Here is a 10,571-nt window from a genome sequence, read left to right on the forward strand (position 1 = left end):
CCGATACACTATTACATAATCAAGCTACCAAGCCTTAACGCCTACCATTTGTAATATTTCGTATTTACCTTTCTTTATTTCGGTAAACCTGTTGGTGCCTATAATAAACTTAAATCCTACTCTGAAAATATCTATAAACTGCTTTTAGACTACAATCCGCAAGTTTCATTTGAACTTTTATTTAGGAACATTACACGACCAGTAAAACTCAGAGTTTTATGACTAGGAAACCACATCATTTTTTGTTTAGATTGATATACGAAGAAGTGTGTTCCACTCGCCAGCATACTCCATTTTCACCTTCAAACTATGTACGCATTCGCTACGATGGTGCGGGCGAAAAGCACGAGCGAGAATTGGTTGTTTTCCTCCTCGTTACTCGCATCAGATGTGTGATTTAAAATGAAAGCATAGTACTCATCTTAGGAACTTATAATATATACAAAGAATCACCCGAATATAGGTTTGTAGTTTCCTGATTTCCCGCCTCAGATGTCTTGTTATGTTTGTTTTATGGAGGGTAGAGGTAAGGAGAGTCATCTGTGTATATGAAAAAGTGTCGTCAAAATGTATTAAATTAGGATGGCGCCACATTTGCATCAAGGTAACTCTTAAAAGAAGCGCCAAATATAAATATTGTTAGAGTAGGCTTGAAAAATAAACAAGGAAGTAAGGTTATATTTACCACAATATTTTGTACAACGTAAGTTGTTGAAATTCTCAATAATTAACTACTTTAGTCGATAATGACATTAAATTTTTTAACTCTGCATACTTCAATTCATCTACGATTGCTACATTCATACCATACCCTGTGCATCCACCAGCCTCCTTACCTCTACCCTCCATAGTTTCCCGCGAACCACTAGTAAGCACAGACAGTGAAGATTATAGTCCATCGACAACAATAACGTACCATAAATTCCTTAAAAAAAGAAGTATCTTCTGTTCATCATAACTTGACGCGTATGAAAATTAAAGTTACCAAAAAACGTAGTTTATATTAAGAAAAAATTATCCTCACAAAAAATTTGTCTTATGATCAAAAATACAAGAATAGGGTATGGTTCTATAGGTCTATTATAAACTATATACAAATATGCACTAGAATCACTGACCTCTATTATGTTATAGGACCCCGCACTGTCACTGAATATAATAATACTATAATATGAAGATTGTGAACAATATCATTTTTGATAGTGAATTTAGTTGTTTTCCGACTTTTTCCTCGGAACAATATTTGTAGAGTACCTAAATATCTGTATAAAGTCATTATTAAGAACCGTAATGCCAAATGGGGTCAAGAATTATTACTAAAGCAACAGATAAAAACATTAATCCTATTTTATAATATTAAAGCACAGCATAATGATAATCAGCTATGAAGCGATAAGGCCGCCAAATTGTATACGTTGTTTTGTTTTACTTTTCTTTTTTTTCTATGTACTTTTTGTGGTGTGAAATAGGGAATTACATCACTATAGTCGGAAAAATTTAATAGGCCCGTTTTGACATTTGTGCAAGACCATAGAATGTAACTTGGAACGAAACTGAAAGAAACAAAAAAATAAAAATCAATTACATACAGTGTTTTAAAAAATACGTAATTTTTTTTGGGACGTTAAATAATATGAAAGAATATATCGCGAGTATTCTTTTTGCGCTTACTTCATAGTAGCATGCAAATTATAATTGTTGCGAAACGTTCCGAAAACAGTTACGTTCTCAGTCTATTTTTTTTTATACTAGAGCTGTAACCATTTTTTTACTGAATATCGAAATTAAATATGGTGTAGTTATCTTTACTGCAAAGAATAAGCTTGGTTCTCAAAATGGGTTCTAAATAATGAGTCTGAGTTGATGTGTCTGACCAAGCGGCACATGACTGAAGCGTCCCCGCGCGCACTGCGCAGTTTTTCGTTCCTCATCTTGTAAAGTTGACTGTGCGCCCGTTTACTATTACGTTAACTATGGCTTTTCTATTTTGGACATTAATTTAAACATAGTGATTTGACTCGATTTTTGTGTTTGTTGTTAGTACTAACTCTGTTTCAACATGTTGAAAAGTCGACGTATAATCAACAGCCAGTCACGCGTATTGGTTGTGGAGTTAAAGGAATACTTTGAACGAACGAACACTTTACAATACATAATAATATCAATCAAGTACTGATACAAACTTGAATTGATTTATCGTGAGTATCGAGTACAGAGTCTTATGGTTCCATAACTAGTTACGTCACGATGACAAATGTCAAAACGGGCCTATTATATTTTTACGACTATAGCTATGATAAACCCGATGATTATATTTAATATATCAACGAACCAAGGTTTGTATATTCATAGTGCTTAGAAAATAATATTATGGCCTTTGCTATATTGTTAAATCATAGGTTAGGTAACATCATAAATAAATGAAATACTGTTTGAAACCAATTATAATTTAATTTCTCCCAACAAATTGAAATGTGATATCTCCGATTACAATCACTATTTATTCCCACGGAAAGGTAACCGTCCTCCGGTTTCTACATTTTTCCCACAGCCATCTGCTCACATCCCCTCATGGACTCTCGAATTCTTGTAAATCCCCCTCATCCTTACAAAGTTCTTTAAATACTTATCTCTTACTCTCGATACTCCCTATGGTCCGTGTTCTCGTCCCCTTTTTTTTGATACCTCAATAGTTTTCTGAGCCTTTTCCTTCTTTTGTCTTCCCGTTCCGGCTTATTAACTCCTCTCCAAAATGACAGATGATCCCTTCTTCCTTCTAAAATCAATGTCTATGATCAACTTCCTGTCATCTTTCTTGGTGTTGCCAGGAATAACTGTGCTTTCTTTATTAAAACCATCTATAAATCTATTTATTATATCAATATAGATTCTCAAAGAAAAAGATATGATCTATGGCTGTAACGCAAGTCTGTCGACAAGATCGATTGGCGGGAAAGAAAAGTAAGCACGGATTTGAATTTAATAAATTGAGAAAACAAGGTACATTGTGCTGTTTTGGCACTACGAAAAGCCATAAATCAAAAGAAAAAGAAGAAATTGAGAAAAGGAGTTTAAAGTGGTAATAGAACGTTATTAAATGGGAATAGAAGATTTATAATGAAAACGATATACTTAACGAAATATTGTTGTTGCGGAACCGGAGTCGTATATACTAGTGATGGAGTGGATAAAGTGGTTGTTGCTATGGTGGTACCTGATGTTGCATAAGATAAGTATATCTCTAATATCCGTAGCATAATTTTATACAGGCAGTATATGTCGCAGAGGTTGCTCTATTAGAAATAACTTTTTCCAAAAGTCCTGGTCCTGGTAATTGATAACAGTATTTATGTTTGACCTATCTTATATGTTTTGTATCAACGTTATATCATAATATGAAATGTTTTAAATGATTGAATAAAAGAGCAACGGTAGAGTTTCTTGCCAGTGGTCTTCTATGCCGAAGACAGCATTCCGAACTGGTATTAGAGTCATTTCAAGGTAGCAAGTAATATGGATTATAGACAAGCTTAATATACAGTATTAGAGTCGGTCCAGTTCACAGTTGTTTTATTTACTCCTTGGTGAGATTATAGAGTACAGACTCACAACACTGCTCTTATGCAGGTTTTAGTTTTATTTAATGATATCATTTATGAAATAAATGGCCATGATGTTCAAAATGTAAATTGTACTAGAGATTTAGGGATCAACATCGACCATAAACTCAGCTTCATTCCTCATATTGATAATATATGTAAAAGAGCATCAAAAATCACTGGGTTCATTAAGATTTTCGGAATTTGAACACCAAAATATTGTTATTTAACATCTTTCAAGGAGTCTCCTTGAGTATGGTTCAGTTGCTTGAAATCCTCATTATTATAATATTTCACTCAATGAGAATTGAACAAATCCAAAAGCGCTTCCTGCATTATGTAAGTTTTGGTGATAAGTTAAGTAATATCAATTCTAGGTAATTTCCAGACTGCAGCATTATAATTTATTAACTCAATCAGATTGTAGAAAACTATTGGACCTTTTTTTTTATATAGACTTTTTAATAATGCCCTAGATGCGTCTGATCTCTTGGTCTTTATAAAGTTTCTGTCAGAATCCCAAGGCTTTAGTCGTGTAAAAAATTATATGCCTTTTAAAGTTGCTGTCTGGAAAACAAATCTGGGGGTCTCAGCGCCTATTAATAGGTTGTTAACTTTGTATAACAGCATTAATAAAGTGCTTGACATAGACATAATAGGGGATAGTCTTCCTATATTCAAAAAAAAACTAAAGGACCACTTCCTATCGCAACACTGTGGTACTGTTTAAACTTAGTTATTTTTATAAATATTTTCCTTTACTCTTTTTGGTGTTAGTTTAGTTAATATTATTTTATATATAATTTAAGTATTTGTTTTTTTAATTTATTCTAAATGTATGTTTTTGTTTGCGGTGCTAGATTCGTCAAGTTTATGTCACAGCCTGATGGATCTTACAGCTTATAAGTACTCTCATGTCTCTCTTAATCGTTTTTTTCTCCTTCTAACTGACAATATTATAGTTTTGTATTTGCAAGTTGTGGCAGTCTTTAAGTGGGTCTACAATATTACATTTATATGTTTTTACATTTTTCGTTAAGTTTTTAAGAGTCGTTGTTTTAACCTGTCGATTGTCCCTTAAATAAATAAAATAAATAAATAAATAAAAATTAATATTTTAATATTCTGTCATATGGAAAAATCACATTCACGAGAATAACTACTCACTGCTAAGATACTAGGTATTAAGCTTCAATACTATTAATTAACGAAAGACGTGAGCGGCATCCCGAACGTCGCTAGTCTCGAAGTGAATATCTGGGTACAACGTATAAATGTGATGTCTAGTTTTAGAATTGTTTCCGTTCGGTTAGGTTTATATGGAAATGTAACACAAAACGATGTCACGAGCGAGAAGGGCTACACGCGCAGCGGCGCGCGGGCGGCGCACGCGCAGCGGCAGGCGCGCACGCGCAGCAGGCGCAGCGCGGCCAGCGGGCGCGCCGCCGCGTCCAGCACGTCGCCCAGCAGCAGCGCGGCCGGCCGCAGCGCCGCGCGCAGCGCCTCGGCCGTGGCCTGCACGCACAGCAGCGGCGGCCGCAGCAGCGCGTTGAAGGCCAGCGCCAGCGCGGGCGCCAGCAGCGCGTCCGCCAGCACGCGCAGCGCGCCGCCCGCCGCGCGCCACGCGGCCTCCGCGCAGCAGCGCTCCAGCGCCAGCGCGGCCTCCAGCGGCGCCGCCAGCAGCACGCGCAGCGCGCCCAGCAGCTCGGCCAGCAGCGCGGCGGCGGGCGGCGCGAGCCGGCGCGCGAGCGCCTCCACGCGCGAGCGCGGCGCGCCCGGCCGCGCGCATCGCAGCGCCGCGCCGCGCTCGAAGCGGTACACCTCGACGCGCGCCGCGTCTGCGTCACGGACGCGGTGAGCACGCGCGGGCGGCGAGGAGCGAAAGCCGATTTTCACGACTGACTCCGCAAACGTAGTGACTCTCGGTCTCGCCCCCTTCGGTTTCGCTCATAGAGAATTGAGCTGTACGAGTATTATTACAATAAAATAAATAAAATTATCGAGCGAGATAGGGCAATCGGGTTTACGATTATGTTGGCACCGATGCATCCCCACACTTTAATATATGAGTCGCAGCCGGTGACCCGGGCGCGGGCGGCTCGCGCGGACCGCGTGTGTATACAAACTTCGCGCTCGCGCTTATCTTCAGGGAATTATGACACTTTGGATTTTATTCGGTTCAATATATTTTACAACAGGACGTAATTAACCCACCTTCTCCGAAATATAAATCTTGCGACTTCCACCTGCACACTTTGTTCCACATGGACTTCTTCGTGGGTTTCTATAAACATAGAATATAGTACAGATGTAGACCTGCTGTAAGACTCCGCGCACACACATAAAACTATGGACAATATGGCCCAAGAAATATGGTAGAGATTTATCGCTCAACCTCTAAACTTTGCCTTGTAGCCACAGTTTTGGAACGTAATATCTATAATCAATGCTATAATGTCCTAAAGTCGCAATTTAATCAGAATTAACATGGTTTCCTAAAGGTTAGATCTACGGTCACAAACTTGGCACTATTCTTAGATTTTCTTACTGATAAATTAGATAGTCGTGTCCAAGTTGATGCTGTACATACTGGCAAAGCTTTTGACAGGATTGACCACATCTTGCTTCTAAAAAAACTGGCCTCCCTTGGGATCAGTGGAGATTTGTTTCGCTGGTTTTCTTCTTATATTAATAACAGACTTCAAACAGTTGTGTTATTAAATGGTTTTAAATAAAATTGGATGGCAGCACCGTCGGGTGTGCTCCAAGGCCCTTGTTGGGAACCTTTTTATTCACTATTTTTATTCATGATATCGACCTTTGCTTTATAAATTCCAAATTTTTACTTTTTGCTGATGACTTAAAGGTATTTCGTACGGTCAATAATGTTAAAGATGCGGAACTTTTTGTTTAGACTTGACTTGACTTGTTTAGATTAGATGATTACTGCATTCAAAATAAACTTGATCTTAATGTTTTTCTAAGCGTAATTCTATATCTTTTACTAGGAAAAAAGAACCTTTTTTTATGATTAAACTTTAAAACATCAAACCCTCACCAGAACGGATATTATAAGGAATCTCGGGTTGGGGAATCTCTCTATCATATAGATTATATCGTGACCAAAGCATTTAAAGCTGTAGGTTTTACTATACGTGTTAGTAAACCATTCAAACAAATGAAAACCATCAAAATCCTCTACTGTTCATTGGTCCGTAGTCAACTAGAGTATGCTTGCCAAATATGGAATCCTGCGTATCACATTTATTTCAATAAAATAGAAAGTATTCAAACGAAATTTCTCAGATTCCTAAAGCACAAATTTCACCTTCCTACAACTTCCTACGAAATATCATTCATATACGTATTAATATTGCCGATGTTTGTCGCTTACTTAACATTGTTAGAGGGTCAATAGATAGTCCGGAATTACTTACTAAGTAAGATTTGATTGAACCCTCACGATTACTTAGGTATAAAAATACTGCACGCACCCTTAACTAAAACTAAGAACAGATTTAATTATTTTGTAATCCGCGTCTCTCGCCTTCTTAATTCTGTTTACAATGACCCCGAAATTGATTTATTTTATGGTAATATGAATAGTGTACGTCGCAACTCAGTAGATAAACTGTTGCATGCTAGTTAAACTTAATATTTAGTTGTAGTTTGCTGCATTTTTGCTGGGTTCTATCAGGTACCCTTGTTTATATAAAACTTATCTGTGGAAACCTATTATTAGTTTTAAGTCGACCTATTTATTAACTATTTAGTATTTACAACTGTTGGTTTTCCAATTGAAGAAAAATAAATAAAAAATATAGATCGTAGCGACCAATTGCACGTGTGCGGTGAAATTCAAACCTAGCAGCTATCCAAACAAACTGAGGGCAGGTTTAAGGTATTAACTCTGAGGCAATACTGTCGTCTGTCTCCATATCCGACAGTGTGTCCTCAAGCAGTGCAGACAGAAGTGTCGCCAAGCGTTTAAATGTTTCGAAATCGATAAGGGGTAAGAGTTTAACAAACCCCAACATTGCAATACACCATTGGGTGAGATTGCAGTAAAGGGCTTCTGACTTTTAGTGGAATAGCTGTTTTTAACAATGCTCTCGCTATCGTTAGCCGGACGAGCACGCAATTATTCTGTTAATCGATTGCGAATAAAATAAAAATAATATCACAATGTCGATAACACTCTACGGCAATCTAGGGAAACTAAGCAGGGTTCTCGTCTGGGTATAAAGCCACGCGAACAGTCCCCAGCCGCTCGCGATTTGCGACACGGGCCCGCCTCGCACGCTTGCGGCCCCGGCCGTGCGGACCGTATACCGGCGGCTAGACCAGCTAGCGTTACGCGAGCCACTTGGCGACCTCCCTCTATTAGTTTGGACTCGTGTGGAATTTCGACAAAAGATGCAAATCGTCGACGTACAGTGCAGGCGGACGGCGCCGTGGGCGGGGCCGTGGGCGGGGCCGTGGGCGGGGCGGTGGGCGGGGCCGGGCCGGCGGTGGGCCGGCGCTGCGCCTGCACCACCACCTGCGGGCACAAAGAGTCATTGCAAACACAGTATACCGCTTAAGATCTAAACACACTGGGTGCAACCGCGTATAGAAGTTTGCCTACTGCACTAGAACTGCATAGATCGCATATATCATCACTTCCTTATGTGATGAAGAAGAAAGCTTACAGCGATAACGTCTTTGAAAACTTACATTTATTCAGTTACCTAAGGTTACTAGAGTAAACCGCTCCGCTTTCATCTCTCGCAAGACAGAAAAATTAAATATGATGTTGAAAAAAAGCAACAGTTGCACACACCTGCACGAACGACGCGCAGTGCTCGGCCGCCGAGCGCCGCTCGCCGTCGCGCCCCTGATCCGGTGATATCATGTTATCTAACGTTAACAAACAAACAAACATAAACACTCTGCCTCGCTTGATTTAAAATGTCTCTCGGTATTATAAAAAAATCGTGTGGTCTAAACCAAACTCGTTTTTTTTACGAGACTACAAACCTAAATGAGGGTTTTCGATCAGAAGTTTTGTAGCTTCGACTCCTTTGTTTGCCGAACAATTATAAAGGTATAATTTTCTTTGAGGTAGTGACATGTTATGATACAATCGATGCTTATCTGTTTATCGACGTTTGGTTCTCGATGGCATGTAGAATTTTGACAACACCGTGTTTTAAAAAAAAAAATGCGCTATTGAAGTAAAACTTATTATTATTAATTGATGAAAGAGTAAAATGTTCCAGCAGGGCTAGCATGGGCGGGGGACACTTCTCCACGGGGAAAGGATATAACGTTTATCCCCTCACGCATTTATATCCACCCCCCGAGCATGGGCACACGGGTGGACAATATATCCACGGTGGATATAATAGGGGAAAGACGAACCCCCGGTAAATGTCACAAATTAATTATTCTAATCTGTGCTCATGATTTTGACAAATAAATTTTTCGTTTTCTGTTTTGTTTTAGTTGTCTAAGTTTTTTATTGTTTTTTTTATCTATAAATGTTTTTCGTCTGCGGCTGTTTGTTTATATTATTTATTCTGGATTTTTCAAAGTGGTATAAAACCTACCTTTCGAGAAAATAAAATGAGTGCTAAAAAGTAAGTCTTCTATTATAAAATGTTTGAAAAAGTGACTACCTATTGATTTAGAAGCGTAGGTACGCTTCTAAATGAATGAATGTTTTACAGTGAAAGTAAACAGAGACGTTAATCATCAAGATCCAATCCTGTTTACATATCAAATTATTGATCTTGTACTATTTTATTTAAAGTTGTGCTTGCCTTTTTCTATGGCCCATTAGTTGACAAATTTGTGTTTATTCAGATCAAGAAGTAATAAAATACAATTGCAAATGTTGGTAGATTTCATGCCAACCCACAACCACCTTGCCACTGGGGAATTCACAGGAACTCTTAGGAGCCAAAAGGGCAGACTCCCAGTGGCAAATCTTAGTCATTACTGAAGGAGCATGGGCCAGACGGGACGGTCAATCAGTGGAAACAGTTAAGTCAATTTTGCGGTAAAGTAAGCAAGTGCAAAAAATTTAAATTATTTATTAGTGTTGTTGGCATCAAACAAGTCTTGCATAATTTTTCTTTTATTTGCAGACGTGGCAGGACATTAAAAAAGCTGCAACAGCACGGGGACGCAGCACCACAGGCAACATATACATAGTATACATGTTGCTGTAAAGTCAACCAAGTGAAGAATTTATTTATTTTCCAGAGTAGGTATAGATGGAAGAATGCAGGATGCTCATTTATCACACAAAAATAAATTAAAAAGGATGAAAAGGTTAATTTAGAAATTTTATTAATTAAAATATGTATTTATAAATCTTTCTCTTTTTTGTCGAGCAACTGTTAACAATCTTGTTTGATCCATATTTGATGTCTGATGTCGTTCTTCGCTCGTATTTACAAAATTTACTGTCATTTGCTCCATTAGAGTTCTGAAATATACAAATTATATTATGCTCAATACTGTTGACCCAAATTAGTAGGGCAAATTGTATGTGAAAATGCAGGATCAATGATTTATAAGGAACCATTATTATAAGATATAATTTTATAATATTACCAAACATTAATGTGCCCAATAATAATAAGTTATGAGAACTTAAATATTATTTAAAGTATATATTTACAATACACGCCTATAATGATGCATAATATTATAAAGTGTTATGCAGGCATATATAAGTGGAGATGCTTTTTCGGGACTGTAATGAAGCACCCAGTCAATCCCCAAGCTGCGAAATGTGTCTTTGAGGTACCTATTGGCCCTTTCCACACAGTTTCTTACTTGGCAGTGCCAGTTTGTGTACTTCTCTGCAGAACTATTTGGTGCAGCTTCTAAATCCGGAGTCATCATCCAAGGCTCTAGAGCATAGCCTGAGTCCCCAATAAAATTCTACTTTGTTATTTAAACATGTAAATTAATTCCTAC

The sequence above is a fragment of the Pararge aegeria genome, chromosome 6 (assembly GCF_905163445.1).
Source record: "Pararge aegeria chromosome 6, ilParAegt1.1, whole genome shotgun sequence".
Classification (NCBI taxonomy): domain Eukaryota; kingdom Metazoa; phylum Arthropoda; class Insecta; order Lepidoptera; family Nymphalidae; genus Pararge; species Pararge aegeria.